General features: G+C 38.2%; 1 pseudogene; it reads left to right on the plus strand.

Annotated features, from left to right (window-relative positions):
• Window positions 1–9,162, plus strand: LOC148216631 (uncharacterized; annotated as a pseudogene).
• The last annotated feature ends 7,859 nt before the right edge of the window (window positions 9,163–17,021 follow it).

A 17,021-nucleotide genomic window follows, 5' to 3' on the forward strand; every position in this document is an offset into this window, starting at 1 on the left:
ATGGGGCAGTATGACAGGAGCCAGAGGTCAGGCTGTTTCATGGGAAGACGCCCCCAATCCATTTTACCAGTGGCATGTTCCGGCCCTCAGGGCTCAAGCCCAGACCCCGGTCAGCAGGCCTACAGAGGCCTGGGCTTTCAGCTGCTGCTGATAAATGCCAGGTCACTCAATAATAAGCCCCCCCTTATTTACAACCTTATTGGAGAGAAGCAGGCTGACCTGGCATGCATTACCGAGACCTGGCTGTCACCAGAAAGGGGGGGGGGAATAGCCCTTTTGGAATTGTGGAATTGTGTCCAGCTGGGTTTAGGATTTGGCACCAGCCAAGACCCAAGGGCAGGAGAGGGGGTGTGGCAGTGGTCATCAGCAGGTCAGACCCTGCTGGCCTTCAGGGGCTCTGTTCCACAAGTGGCTGGATGTGAGACTCTGTTCCTGAAGTTAGGCACACAGGATCAGTTGGGAGTGCTGCTATTGTACGAGCTTCCCTGCTGCATAGCCTCCTCCTGGCCTGAGCTACTGGAGGCCATCTCAGAGTTGGCAGTGGTGTTCCCCAGACTTATGGTCTTGGGGGACTTTAATCTGCTGTCCCTGGGGTTGTCCTTGGAGGTGGCCCGGGAGTTCATGGCTACCATGGTAGCCATGGGCCTATCCCAGGTCAGCTGTAGCCCAACTTGGGACAGTGGTCACACTCCAGACATGGTTTTCTTGTCAGAGCAGTGGCAGCATGATCTGGTGGGAGATTTTATATTATCCCCTCTGTCATGGTCAGACCATTCCCTGGTGGCCATGAGATTCTCCTATGCTGCCCCACTCTGCAGGGAGGCAGGACCTATTCGAACAGTCTGCCCCTGGTGACTGATGGACCCACACGGGTTCCAAAGGGAGCTGGTGGTTGTTCCTGAGGCCTTGCTGCATGATCCTGCGGAGGCCCTGGCTGCAGCCTGGAATAAGGAGGTGGCTGGGGCCTTGGACAGGATCACACCTATGCAGTCTCTCTTGGCCCATCACCCCCAGCACTCCCCATGGTTTACGGAGGAGTTAAGGGACCTGAAAAGGTTTAAGAGATGTCTAGAGCACTGCTGGTGGAAAACTAAAGATGAGTCTGACCGAACACAGGTTAGAGCCACTATTAAGACCTACCTAGTGGCAGTAAGGGTGGCAAAATGCCAGTATTTCTCCACTCTTATTGCATCCTCAGAGTGTCACCCTGCAGCCCTGTTTAGCGTCACTCAGTCCCTTCTGGGTAGGGAGGGCTTGGAGGAATATTTGCAGGGCCGTGCAGAGGAATTTGCTGAACACATGACGGATAAAATCACTCAGATCCTTTCTCAGTTGGAGGCCAAGCATGTGGCGGGTCCAGTGGAGTTGCCCAGGAGACAATCTTACCCAGTTATCTGGGAACGGTTTGATACTGTTGGCCCTGAGGAAGTGGACAGGGTCCTTGGGGCTGTTAGTATGGCTACCTGTACCTTAGATCCTTGTCCCTCCTGCTTAGTTAATGCCACCAAGGAGGTGACTTTAGGGTGGATACTGGCGGTGGTTAATTCATCCTTGCAGGAAGGGGTGTTCCCAAAGCCTTTCAAGGAGGCTTTGATCTGCCCCTTCCTCAAGAATCCATTGCTAGATCCCACCCTTCTGGAGAATTTTCATCCAGTCTCCCACCTTCTCTTTCTAGGAAAGGTGGTGGAAAAGGTGGTCACGCAGCAGCTTCAGAGGATCCTGGAGGAAACAGATTATCTGGACTCCTATCAATCAGGGTTCAGGCCCAGTTATGGGACAGAAACAGCATTGGTCACACTTTTGGATAATCTCTGGCAAAAGTGGGATGGGGATAGTGCATCCATCCTTGCTCTTCTTGACCTCTCAGCAGCGTTTGATACCATCGACCATGGTATCCTTTTGGGTTGGCTGCAGGAGTTGGGGCTGGGTGGCACAGTTCCATGCTGGTTCAGCTCCTTTCTCCAAGGCCGAACCCAATTGGTGTTGATAGGGAGCAAGAGATCCAACCCACAGGTCCTACTCTATGGGATGCCTCATCCCATAAGCACTCAGGGTTCAGTGCTTTCACCACTCCTATTTAATATCTACATGAAACCGTTGGGTGACATCATCCAACACCAATTATATATCTCCATCCTGGGTGACCTAAGTGATGCTATGACTATCACTATGGTGCCTGGAGGCTTTAGGGGCCTGGATGGGGGACAACAGGCTTCAACTGAACCCTGATAAGATGGAGTGGCTGTGGGTACGGGGAACCTCAAGTTCCAGGAGTTTATCATCTTTGGTTCTTGATGGGGTCGCACTACCCCAGACAGACCCAGTGTCTAGGGGTCCTCCTGGACTTACAACTCCTGTTTGAAGTGCAGGTGGCAGTTGTGGCTATGAGGGCCTTTGCGCAACTTCATGTTGTGCAGCAGTTATGTCCCTTCCTTGATCAGGAGGCCCTCCTCCCAGTCACTCATGCCCTGGTCAACTTCTGTTTGGATTACTGTAACACACTCTACATGGGGCTACCCTTGAAGAGTATCCGGAAGCTACAGCTGGTGCAAAATGTGGCAGCACAGACAGTTCTGAATGCCCCTAGGAGGGCACATATAACACCACTGTTACTCGAGCTGCACTGGTTGCCAGTTTGCTTCTGGGTCCAATTCAAGGTGTTGGTCATCACCTTTAAAGCCCTTTATGGCACAGGACCAGGTTATCTGAGGAGCCGTCTCGCTCCGGTTACTTCAGCCCGCCCCACTCGATCCAGCAGAAGGGGCATGTTGCAGACATCATCAGTCAAGGAATTTTGACTGCTGGGGTCTAGGAAGAGGGACTTTTCTGCTGTGGCCCCCGCCCTATGGAACAATCTGCCTTCCAAGGTCCTGTGTGCCCCCACTCTCATGGCCTTCAGGAAAGGGGTGAAATCCTGGCTGTGCCAGAAGGCCTGGGGGCCAGATGGGGGCTCGCAACAGTGGAGGTGGCTTGTGGGGTGGTTGACCTTGCCCCCTCCCCCAGTCATCTTGAATGTTTTTAGTATTTATGTACAGGGTTTGTTTTTTATACTTGATTTTTAATGGATTAATTTATGTTAATTATTTATGGGGTATTTTTAATTGTTGATGGGGTTTTTGATTTTAACTGTTAGCCGCCCAGAGTCACCCATTGGGGGGTGATGGGCGGCATACAAATATAATAATAATAATAATAATAATAATAATAATAATAATAATAATAATAATAATTGTATATGTTACTACTGTCCAACTATTAGATTGTTCCTTAGTATTGCATCACTATGGCCATGATTGGGCTTGAAGAAATCCTGGGTGAGAATCCAGCTGGAAATTGTGAAAAAAAGAATGCTCAATATAAAACCCATATCAAATTAAATTAAATCACTACTTGTTTGCATTGGATTTAGTTTAAATATTCCTAATTTCTAAACTTAAATATGACTCCCATTATTTGCTGGAGCTAACAGATATTTTAGGATACCAAGTTAGAGAACATTAAAAGGCTCCAAAATACTGGATTTGCACCAACTGTTCAGAGATTATGATTCTCTATACAACAGAAATAAATGCTTGTGTTTTTATCAATTATATATAGTTCAAAAGCCAGTGATAGAAGGCTATGAATTTAACCTTTTCTCTATTTTTCCTTCATTGGCTTAACTCTCTAATATTATGTTTAACTTAAGTTCTGCTTAGAAGTTACTTGTTGAAAAATAATTCAAGTTTAGCATAATTCCTCCTAACTCCTCATGTGTTAATGGAGAATTCTGCTGTAGAAGGCATTCTTTGTCTTTCTCTCTTTCTTTCTCTCTCCATCTGGAAAGAATCATTACTGATAGAAAAGGGTACCTGCCACAAATGTATTTTCTAATACATGAGGGTGGAAAAACCAGCAAGTCCCTTGTACTCATGTTGCTCTTTCATGCATGTAATGCCTGAGTTGGGTTTTAAGTGCCTCAGTGTTATTGTGTAAGAATGTACTTCTCACCACCAAATTAAATTTATTGATGGCAAGTACATATGGTAAATTGGGGAAAATAATAATAATAATAAAAACACTTGCTGTATTAATAGTTTTACACAAGAGAGGTTTTAGAGTTATTTTGCAAGATAAGTGGGCTAAAATTAAATGTCAAATATAATTTGGTTTTTAAGAAGTTTGAAAAATGTTATTGTCCTCAGAGAAATTTGAAGGCTTAAGGTCTCCTTGCCAAATGGATATTTGCATAATAGTGAGGTGCAAGGTTATAGATTATGCTATGGCAGCATGCCAGACCATAAACAGCTTGGTAAAGCTGCTAAATATGAAATATGGTAATCATATTAAGAAGTCTGAATTTTACTGAAATAAGAGATGTACTGGCATTTATTTTCCAAGCAAATAAAGACTTGGAAATCATACTGATTTTTTCATTTCTTTGAGTTTAGCCAAACAAAAATTTTATTGTTGCTATATTTATTTGCATACTTGTCCAATTTAACATTCAAGAAATCCTTAGGATCAGATTTCTAGAAATACGATTAAAGCAATGTTATCTATAAATGTAAAAATATCTCATTAAATCCATCTAGAGTATCAGAGAAGAACATCACAACGTTGTACCACTATTATTCCCTATTCACCGTTATTAATATAAAATAAACCCTGATTAATGTGTAGAAAAATAACTAAGAGAAGACAATGTATGCTCCAGTAGCACACTGGCTTTTATGTGAAAATCTTGTGGACCTAGTTTAAGATAGCAGAGTAGCTGGCTTTCTTTTATATTTTGTGGATTTTCTACACAGCTGGATAAATGCATTGGGATCATTCTGTGCATTCCAAAGCATTCACCAGCTGTTGGTCTTGGGGCTTTACCAACACTTAGCTGCATGTTGTCAATGGTAACCTCAAGGGCAGGTGTCAAACCTGGGTAAAAAGATTTCCCTTTATTGATCCTCTTCAGCTTTATACACACTGGCAATCTGAAGGAGATTTGTGGTCAAATATAGAACTTGCCACATCATTTATACCCTAGGAGATATCTATTCCAGTATGTTTAAGAAATGGTGTCCAAGTTATCTGCAACAATATCACAATTCAAATTTCTCCATAGACTGTTAGTCCTATTCAGGAGATTAGGAAACAGACACATTAGTGGGGAGACATGTTATAAGCTGCTTATGATATTACTTCTCATTTGAAAAGCTCCGTGCAGCATTCTATGGAAGAGCTTCCAAATGATAGTTAGCATGTTTGGATTAAAACGAGAGATTATTATATTTTTATAAACAGAGATGTATTTATACACTGTCTCTCCCATGTCTTGTTCCTCTTCTCCACTTTAAGCACACTTCCGCACAAGGTGTTTGTACCATTGCTTAAATGGCTTTATAACCTGAGATTCCTGAGCCACAGCCTCCCTCCCTCAGCTCAGCAAGACAAAATGCTCAGAAGCTGGTGTGTGAGCAGGAAATGATCAAACTCTATGGAGTTTGCTTCATCGCTCTTCCTGGCTCCTGACCCTTGGCCACTTTGATAACTTTGCATCTCTTACTCATTCACCTAATGAAAGCAAACAGGGGAGCCATTCTGGCAGTTTCACCCTCCTTTTTGGCAGAAAAAACAAACAGTAAGTTTCAGGATACACCAACAAGTGGCATACTGTTTAAAAATGATCTGCTCCAGGAATTCTATGTTTTAATAATTGTTTACAGTTTAAACTGCATAGTTTTATGTAGCATTGGAGAGAGACCAATTAGACAATCCATTGGAGCACTTCTTTCAAATGTTATGAGGACTACAGTGGTTTCCATTACTTTCCAGACCTGATTAACATGTGCATTTTCTAGCTATATGATTGAAGCAGACTGGATTCCGACAATACTTCATTGCATTAGGAATTGAATTTCCAGAGGAACAGCTGTATCAGTTGCAGGAAATTAACAAAAGTGCATATACCACAGTAAATACAATTATGTTATAGCACACACTTTCATAGACTATATCCATTTTATCAGTGCATGAGGTTTTATTCTACATTAAAAGTATATAATATTTGTCTTGCTTTTCAGGAAACAGACGGTTAATAATTGAGCTAGAAATAAAGATACAGGCAATAATAATTAATTTATTAACAGTGGCCACGCACACAACTGTTTTTGGTTTTGTATCACAGACATTTTTGCACTACTAAATTTATGAACTCTTGTAACGTAACAAACATTTTGTCTTTGTTCAAGCTATAAATTGAATCTATTACATTGAATGTAGCTTGTTTCTGTCATGTTGTACAGTGTCTTTGATATTATTTTATTTAACAAATAAGTGACTTAAAGAGCACTCATAATAAGTTTTGAGGAGTTGATACTTTTCCCTACATCGATTGATAGACAGGCATTTCTGATACAAAATATCTATTCACAGCTAACAGAAATAGAGTTTGGGCTATATCTCCTATGCAGATTGCAGTAGGAAATTACTTACAAGTGAATGACAGATGTATGATCCCTTGATGTTGCAGACGGCATTATTAGTTCTGTAAGAATGATGCCAGAATAGAAGTAGAGACAGAGTCAGCATATAAATCTATTGCACGATTTGGTTCATGTGCCTGTATCTGTATGATACATCCTACCTCAAACAACATCATAATTGTGGTGAAAATAAAGCACCATGAAGTTACCATAGAATCAATAAGAATTACTCAAACAGAAGCAACCTTGATATTCTCAGTACAATGTAAATAGGATCTAAAAGTTCCCATAGATATTATATATTAAGGGCATGCAAAAATCTGAGGCAATGCATGAATATTAAGCCAATAGGTGCACTCCCAAATAAGAAGTGACTTTATGCATTAAAAAATTTCACAGGAAATTTATGGAACAAACTAATGCTTGAAAATGGTCCCTAGAGTCATAAGTCTATTTAGCTAGAATTGTAATTCCCTGTTTCCAGTGTACTTTACATTCCTCTAAATTAGAAAATCATAGCAAAAACCCAACAGAAATAAAGAATATACAGTATAAAAGTTCAGTGGAGAAGGCCTAGGAAATGTTCAACATTTGATTTAATTTAGTTTTCAGAGTTTCATGAATATATCTTTCCATAAATCTGCCCTTGTTAAGATGAAGAAGGCTGGTGAATGTTGCCCCAAGTTGGACTCGTAGCCCACTTACTCTATTCAGGGAATAATTTGGAATGGAAATGTCTAAGCATTATTTAAGAATTCTAGGTTACAGAATGCCTCTGGGCTGCCAACCTCTCTCTCTTCCTTTTTATAAATGCCTGCAGCACCTATAAAGTCACTACTTCACCTAACAGTCTTTGAATTATATTTTAAAAAGCATGTCCAATTTAATGTGACGTACAGTGTTAAGCAGGCAGCATTGTAACAGAAGTCACTCTAGACTTGTGAAAACATTCCTGGGCGTTAATTATGCTATGGTGGGAGACACTGTTACATACATCTCTTCTTAAGTCCAAATTAAATTTATCTCCATGAGTTTTCGGGGAAGGTTTTGTAGTAGGAATAATAGTATCCCATTACTTTTGAATTGTGGTAATAGTAATAAGTAAAAAAAAAAAAAAACCTTCTCCATTTGTGTCTTTTTTTTTTTTTTGGTTAAGTGGCACAATTCTTACAGCTATATCACCACAATTGTTTTCAAATAAAATATTTTTTCCCAAATCTCAGCATCTTTCATGTATGCTATTTGAGTAAGAGGTTTATGCTGAATCTTTCATTTAAAGAAGCTTTTAACAGGCAGCAGCATAGTTTCATGCTGCCCATTTTATCCTTGTCCTCAAGGCATACTAAGATAGAGGGAGAGAAAGATTTCACTTTTAAAAATCAACGATTCCTTGAGACATATGTATTTAAATGTTACTTTTCTATTTTGTGTCCTCGTAATGCCTACCCCACTCTAGTCTTCAAATGAAAAAGAAATAATAAAATATATCTAGAATAGTGAACCTAGTGATTCCCTTGCTGTCTTGGAACAACATTTCCATACAGAAAGATACTTCAATGGGACACTTTTAAAAGGTGGTGAATTTAGCCCTTGTGGAGTCTAAAAATTGGATTTTTCCTTAAGTAAACCATATAGCAAGAGAAACACTATTTATTTGGCTGGCTATTGAAGGGCCTTAGAAAATACAGTTCAGTTTCCTATGATCTGCCAAGTCAATCTATACATATAATATATGAGAAAAAAAGAGAAATCAGTTAGTTCAGTTAGATATACAAGTTCCTGGAACTGCTGTCAAAAATTTATACTGAAAACTTTAAAAGATTATGTGGATTTGAGAGAAGAAGGCAAAATATGGTAATTTTTTGTAATATCCAGTATAAAATCAATATTGGTATTTTTTTTAAAAAAAACTTGAATAAACAGCACCTAGTTCAGAATAATTTCAGAGGTTCAAACTTGGTTCTGTAAGAGAAGTGCAGAGTTACAGTGCTCCTCTCATCTCATCACCTTGGTCAAGATGTTTGCCCAAGCATAGCATTTCTATCTGAGCAAGATTAAATCTCAATTTTTCCCCCTTGCATTGGTGTCAGAATTACAGATTGATACTGTCCATAATTTTCACATTCATTGGAATGTCCTCCAGTGTACTGATGACAATTTAGTTCAAATCTTTGGATGCCTTGTCCCATTCCTTCAAGTACTGTAGATATTAAGTCACATAAAACTACTAGGACGATAGAAACCTGAGAGCCCCCTCCCTCCCCCCCGAACTATGAGTTGTGGATAAGTCCAGGAAATGTTCAACACTATTATTTAAATAGTCAATGAGTTAATGCAAAACTGTCCCTTCCCAGCACAGTTAGGTGAAGTATAAGGCTACTATAATTGATGGCATTAATGGGCACTGTGAAGATTAGTTTTCAAGTATAGGTAGTTCACCTGAATGTCCAAGATTATTTCTGTCCCAGAGCAGATGAAAAACAGATCCAAATAATTAATTTCATTCAAAACCATCTGAAAAAGCTTTTGTGCTATGTCCCTGATGGACTTGCTTCCTGAGGAGGAGGAGGAGGAGGAAGTAGATCCAGGGGTATCTAGGGATAATAGTCCTGGAGGGGGTGATTCCAGCAGTGTTGAAGCCAATGACTCTGGTCTGGCAGCCAACAGTGTTGGCACAGAAAATACTGGCTTTTTCAGCATCTAATTCAAAAAGTGTATATTATAATGGTATAAATGGTATAATGGTATAGTAAATACTACCTTATAATAACAGTGCAACCTTGCCTATCATTGGTTTCTCCTGCTGTAAGAACCCCTCAGAGAGCCATGAGCTGCATCTGAAATCCAGAATATAAATCCAGACCTGGCAAATTTTCTTATCCATGAACAGCATGGACCTAATGAACAGGTGCTTATCTCACATTGTTAAGTAATTTTCCCATACCATTAGGCTGCGGAAGGTGAATAAGCATCATGATTGGATGGACTCCTGACTACATCCATCTCATACTCTTTTACAGATAAGTGCACATTCCTATCTGTATCATTTGTATTGGAAGTAAAAGGAAATTATGGTTAATAAACTCAGGAACTGTTGAATCACAGACAAGAAGAGGAGGGAAGGTAAGGACAGAGACGATGAGCACTGATCTTGGGCATATCTCGATTGATTGATTGATTGATTGGGTACATTTATAAAGCTGCCCATCTCACATACGTGACTCTGAGCAGCAAACAACACACACACACACACAGAACAAAGATACAACAAAATAATGAAAAATAACAAAAATTATTTAAGAAGTTTAAAAATAATAAAAGCCATTAAAAACCATTAAAAAATAATAATCGGCAGGAGAGTACATCCAGTTTCCTAAGTAATAGAGCCACTTTATAGGCTTCATTTCCACGTTCCTGGATTCCCAGGCCACCTGGAAAAGCTATGTCTTCAAGTTATTCCAGAAGGACAGCAAGGTTGAGGCCAATCTGACCTCAGGGCAGGTGCCACAGCAGAAAAGGTTGCCCTCCTGGGTACCGACAGATGACATTGCTTCATGGACAAGACCTGCAAAATGCTCTTCCTGTTGGACCTGATGGGATGGGGAGAGGCGGTCCCTCAAATAACCCAGCTCCGTGCCATGTAGGGCTTATTATTTTGTATCCTTGAATTAATACTATCTTCCCAAAACAAAGCATTTCCAAGCTTGTCAAACTACTGCTTTTCAGTTAGATGTAAAATTCAACTTCTATTACTTTTCTTCAAACTGGAAAAATATTTCCACCATCCACCACTTAGGCAAGTGGCAGATTCCAGAGTAGTTTCCAGGTATCCACATTTATGAATTATTTGGATGCTTTTGCCCATAAGCATGCATATATAGTAAATATAAAACCTAAAAAGAACAGGCCAAGTTGGGAAATCAAATTGTTGTTTGATTCTTGAACATGACTGCATTTTTTAGAAATGAAGATAAAATATATTGACTACAATGAAACTCGGTTTTTAATGTCAAGCACAGAAATATCCTTGGATCCTTTTTGTGCCAGTTCTCATTCAATTGAATGAAAATAATGTGCTGCTTAAATTACTTCAAAGGAGAAGAGACTTTCAGTTAAATATAAATGGGTGGTACATGGTTTCTTGGTGGATTACAAATTGAACAAAGTAATATATATATTAAAGTTGAACTTGAGACAACAATGTGATTAAATCAAGGGAAGGAAAATACAGCCCTAGGTTCATCAACTACTGTAATGTCAGGATTGAGAGAAGTCTACATTGGTCAATATGTTGCCCAGTTCTCAGGACACTTTTATGATATGAAATATGTTCAGAGGATAACATCCAGCTTGATAAAGGACCTGGAAAAAAGACAACAAAACAACAAAGCAAAACAAAACACAAAACAAAACCTATGAAGAACTGTTGGAGATGGTGGGTATGTTCATCCTGGAGAAAAGAAGAATGTGGGAAAGCATGATAACTGTCTTCAAATATCTGAAGGATTGCTATATAGAAGATAGAGCAGAACTGTTCAGAATAGTTCCAGAAACATGACATAATTGGTTTAAATTAGCAGATTTTCTTTATTCATCAGGAACAAGAAACCTAATTGTAGGAGTGATGTAACAGTGGAACAGACTACTACAGGAGGCAGTGGCCTCTTCTTAACTGGAGGTGTTTAAACAGCAGCAGGAGCAGGAGAGCAATCCATTCGGGATGTGATAATAGTGGAATCCAACATTGGGCAGGGGCTTCAATTAAATAATATCCAAGGTGTCATTGATCACTTATATTCTGGAATCCATTCTTTTCATTCTTCCATTAAACATCAAGGAAAACCTAATAGGATAGAATTCTTCCCACTGAGCTATTTAGTAGTGATATTTAGTAAGCCCTGCCTATAAGAAATTCCTGGAGAAATTCTCCTTGATCTGAAATAATTCAGAGAAATCATGCATCCATTTTCCCTGCCCATAAATTTAATAGTGAATTTTGAAAGACTGTTGGGCTTTAAATGAGTACCATAATATCTGGGGATCTTTCTCAGCTATATTAGCTGTTATGAATTATTACTAGTATTGTTGGTTGTATTTCTCAGTGACTATTTATGTTATTTATGATTTTGTTATGTTGTTTTTATCCTAACTTTAATTATTGTTAACTGCCCAGAATCATGCATTTGAGATGGCCAGCCATATACATTCAGTAAATAAAGAAACAAATAAGTAAATTTTATTCTGTTACAGCATTTCACATTTCTACATTTCATTGTCACCTGATACAATGAGACTAGAAACAAAATCCAAGCATAATTTAGGATGTTGAATTCACTTGATTCTATATACAAGAATTGATAAGACATCCTGGTGCTTGTCTTGACTGATTTCAATTTAGAGATAATGGCAGAGGAAAAAAAAAAGTCATGTAACAACAACATTAAATCATGTTAAATAACTTAATTGCCAGTTAACCTGGGATCATGCATGGCTGTGGGCCATTAAACACATTGTTCCCCCCAAATGTAAAGTGCTGTACATACCTGTGGAGTAAGCTCAACTGCTGAGAAAAAAACATTACTGCAGACTCCCCCCCCCCAGTCTGTAGTGTTAAGTAGCAGCTTGTGCATAAACATTCATCCAGTCACGAATAAATGGTGTGCTGCTTTTATTTTGCTTTGGTGCATTTACTCATTAAAGTTAAAGTGCTGTCTCCCAAGATTTATGCTAGGTTACCTAGCATACACCAGTTGCAATTTTTCTAATGCAAAAGGGATAAAAGAGATGTTAGGTTGCAGGGCTATCTTGAGAAAAGGGAATTCCAGGGTAAGGGAAGAAATGCTATTGATAGCTTCTGTAGTTTTCCTTCTTTCCTTTCATAGGCAATCATATACTTCTTGATCTGTGTAGCATTCAGCTTAAAAAAAAAATCATTTCAAATAAACTATGTGTTTTGATCCCAAAACACACACACTCTCTCCTTTCTCTCTTTCTCTCTTTCTTTCCTTTTTTCTTTTTTTCCTTTCTTCTTCTTCTTCTTCTTCTTCTTCTTCTTCTTCTTCTTCTTCTTCTTCTTCTTCTTCTTCTTCTTCTTCTTCTTCTTCTTCTTCTTCTTCTTCTTTTTTTGTAATTATGTCCATATTACCTCATTTTCCTTTTTTAACAAAAGAATTGTCTGATATGGTCCCCTAGTCGTCCCCCATTCTTTCAATAAATTTCACCTGTGATATGCATTATTCTGATAAGTGCAATATTATGAAAAATATATGTTATTTATTTTCATTCTTATGTATTAAGAATTCTCCTATGTGCATTTTTAAAAAATCAAAGCAAATTAGACAGTATAGAATAATGGCATTTTTTTTTCCTTTTTCAAATATCCTCTTTCTAATCTAAATGCAATCACTGCAAAAGGCTAGGGAGTAAATCAGAATCTATGATTAGCTTTAGGCTGCATTTTTGAATGTAGAATAAAGGCTCTAGTAGTAGAAACTGACTACTTTGAAATTTAATTGAATTTTATTCAATTAAAATGAAGATGGCAAGGACAATGAACAACAAAGAATAATGTGGCACATTGAAGACTAACAAATCTGGTGTAACTGGCATAGGCTTTCATACATTAGAGACTACTTCTTCAGTTTAACTGGGAGGAAAGTGATTAATATGACATTTTCCTGCTGCTACCAGATAATTGAGTTAGTGCATTAAAAAAGATGAACAGACTAATCCTATGTATAACTACTCAAGAGTGAATTTCAGAGGTCAATTAAAATTATTCACAGGTAAATGTATATAAGATTGCCATCTAAATGTAATTGTAAATTATGCTTTATGTTCATTATAACTGCATGCTATAATGCAAAACAAGGTCAAAATGCAAAAGCATTCCTCCACAAATTCCATTAGGAATGGTACAAGTTCTAGCATAAAATTACACTAATACTCATTTTCCTTCCCCCCAAAAAATAAATCTACAAAAAACATAAAATCTGGAAAAGGGAATCCTACTGAACATTCTGTGCAAATTTTGAATATTCAATTTAAAAAGGGAATTCCCACTGCGGATTGGAAATGTTAAATCCTGATTCAGGGAAATGTATCATCAAGGTATGAAGGTCTTGTCCATTAAAAATTAAATGGTTATTAAGCAATGTACATTAGTTGTAAAAATAAGAAAAAAACACAGGTTACAAATTATTGTCAGTTTAAATTATTACAAGTTTTTTTTTATTTTTATTTTATTTTTTTAAGTCAGAAATACCATTGGATTCAAATATTTTTCCATTAATTTGAATGGGAAATTAGATAGGAATTTTATGTGGAAACTTGAAGGAAATGGTGTTAGCTACAACTAAGTAGTCTCATTTACTTAAAAAGGACTTCCCAGTACAATAAAATAAATAAAAGTCCTATACGGCAGTCATAGTATTTTAGTGTATGTCTCTAAGCATTTAGTTCATGATAATTCAGAAATCGTTCACAGGGTAAAGTTGAGCATGTCCATTAATTTGTGGTGCTACTTGTTGTAAATAGTATGTGATTCTTAGATGATGTTTTCCAATTATCTCTAATTTAAAGGAAGTGAAACCCTTTGCTTCATAACAAATTAATGTTTGTGAAAGTTTGGCATGCTTGCCTGTCAATTAAGATTCTCACAGTGAATGACACTGAACTGTAGCCTGCCTGGGGGATCTCCTTCCCCACTGCTAGGTTCATGTGAGAATGGAAACCATAGCATATGGATTGCTCTATATGAAAGACTGATCTATATTCAGCTGTAGGCACATACCTAAAGTGCTCCATTTAGTATCAGAGTGTTGATCATAGTACCCGACAGTGAGAACATTAAAAATAGGCTATTTAAAACAGTGCATTTGCTCTAATCATACATGGTGTCAGATAACCAACAAACTTTCCAAATAAAGCCGTGGGTATATATTTCAAAACAAAAACACGTGAACATACAGACACATGCATCTACACACACATTGCACTGAGCTGAGTGAAGGGTATTTTTGAAATATTTTTTTTTTCCCCTGAGTAAAAACGTTTTGTGATTTTTCAGGGTGATTACTTTGTGTTGATTTCATGCGTGCTATTCCCTTCCTCTCTTTCCTGGACCCTAATCAAGCACTGGCTCCACTCAGACTTTAGTTCTGTCTTTTTTCCCTTCTCTGAAACCTCCAGAATAGGGCAAAGGTAAACTTTTTTTTAAAAAAAAATGTTGAACTGATTTTGTTTGCTCTTGACAACAAATCTGATTGGCTATGAGATATCAGCATCATTATATTCACTGCATAATCCCCAATACGTCGGGGTTGTGCAGTGAGGGAGAAGAGGCCTGAAAAGTTGACTCTGATGGCAAAGACGTAGAATAGCTATAAAATATGTATACTGTAAGTGTTATTTTAAGTGATATTTATGATGGTTCATGGTCTCTGCTTTGTTAACAATATCACATTTTAAGGTTTCTTCTCCCATACACAGATGGATACAGACAAATACAGTATTAAACATTGGGCAATTCCGCAACGCAGCCTAAGCTGCCCATCTCCCATTACTGCTCCCAGCTATTTCTTCAGGCCAACTTCATACATACCCATACATATGTCACCCCATTGCAGTGGGTTGGCAGTGGGACTGGCCTAGTCTAGTCTAGACCCTGATTATGGCAAGGCCTGACTGGTTGTTCTTTTGCTTCTTGCCCCTCCCATTCATGCAGGGAACACAAGCTTCAGTGGTGGGTGCCTACCCGGACCAGTCTCTGGTTCATGACATAGTTTACACACAAGGATGTATTCACTCCTCCTTTCTCACATTATCTCCTTTAATGCTAACACAGACCTTTTTTCCCCCTCTCTTTTCTCTTTATGATTCCAACATGCTACAGTAATCAAGGCAATATAGAACAGGTTTTTCCTATGCTCCTACATTCCTATATAGGTCAATGGAATCTTTGTGGGAAGAAAGAACTGATAGTTTAGCTTCACAGAAACAAATCAGCAATGGCCCTACATTGCAATTTAAAGTTGTACTAAAAAAGAAAAAGAAAAGGGAAGGGAAGCTTTGCACTATTGTGGGCTGAAGATAAGAGAGCAAGGGAAGCATGTTTTACCCACCCTGGACAGAAACCAAAAGTGTCCACTGGGAGAGGAAGGAAGGGAGGGAGGGAGGGAGAGAGGGAGGATGAGTTTCTGGGGGAGGGGGAGGTGAGGATAGTTTATTGTTGGATTAACCTCTTTTTTTATTTTTTATTTTTTTTAATAGCAACCGCCAACCAGCAGAGAATATGGAGAATGTCACCATACAACAAAATGCTGCCAGGGCAGCAACCAGCTGCTGAAGAGGACAGAGTACAACAGGAACTGCAACCAACTGGAGCTGATGCAGCTACTAGAATGGAATGAGGTGCTGGAGACCATCTGCTCTGAAGAGCTTTAGACAGCTCTGGTTGGAAAAGATAGCAGCTTTGCATCCAAGCTGGAAAGCAGGGGTGCAGGTGCATTTGCAATGGGCTGGGAGGAGGGTAATGTCACCCATTCTTCCACTCAGGAAGTGGGAAGTGGCCCATATTGATGATGCATCAACCAGAACATTCAGATCTGCCCTTAGTATTACTACTAGCATTCACTAGCCCTTCTAGAAGCTTCTGGTTAGTATACTATTCTTGTGCAGAAGGACAATCTTTTAAGCAATAAGGCTTGTACAATTGTCAGCCTGGATATTGAAGACTGCACACCACACTCATAAGAGGATACCCATACATATGTCACTCACTTGCACAAGTGCAAATGTAAATGCACAAACACATATGCATATTATTATCTTTTACACTCATTCCTTTTTCCCCTATAATTTTATTAAATGTTACAGTTAAAAAGATACAAGCTAATACAAGCTAAAAAGAGTAAAAAGAAAAAAAAATATAACAGAAAATAAAAAAAATAGAAAGAAAAATAGAAAACAAAGAAAAACTAAGAATATAGTAAAGAAAAAGAAAATAAATATATAAAAAATAACTTCCTGCTTCATCACAAGTGTAAACAATTTTAGTAACTTATCACCTTCTCCTAAAATACAACAAATGATCTCTTCTTCCCACATCTCATCTCCTACCTATAAACAAAATTAAAAAATATTGTCATTCAGTCCTGGTCAACAAAAGTCCATTAGGGGTTACCAGAGATAGCAACTTATATATTTTAACCTTGATCAAATAAGCCAACTTTATATTCCTTTCCTTTCTTTTTATTTGTTTTTTTTTTACTTTTAAAAATTTACTTTTATTTTACTTTTACTTGAATCTCTTCAAATTATATCCTACAACTTGATTTCTTTTCCTTTTTTCTTTGTCTCTTCTCACAAAATTCTTCAAAACTTTAACAAGTTTCTTTCATATACCCTATATAGAAACTTATACAAGTCACTCTTCTGGTTTGATATTTGTATGTCCCTTTTAATTATTAAGACATCAGCTGGTTTCATTAATTTTTGTAGTCTGTCATTTTTAAATCCACATTCAAATCAATTTCAGTCTTGTCCGGTAGAACTTATTCCTCT

This window comes from Python bivittatus, unplaced genomic scaffold (assembly GCF_059951505.1).
Source record: "Python bivittatus isolate LINGU-HERP-01145 unplaced genomic scaffold, Pbiv_v1 ctg000080_np1212, whole genome shotgun sequence".
Classification (NCBI taxonomy): Eukaryota; Metazoa; Chordata; class Lepidosauria; order Squamata; family Pythonidae; genus Python; species Python bivittatus.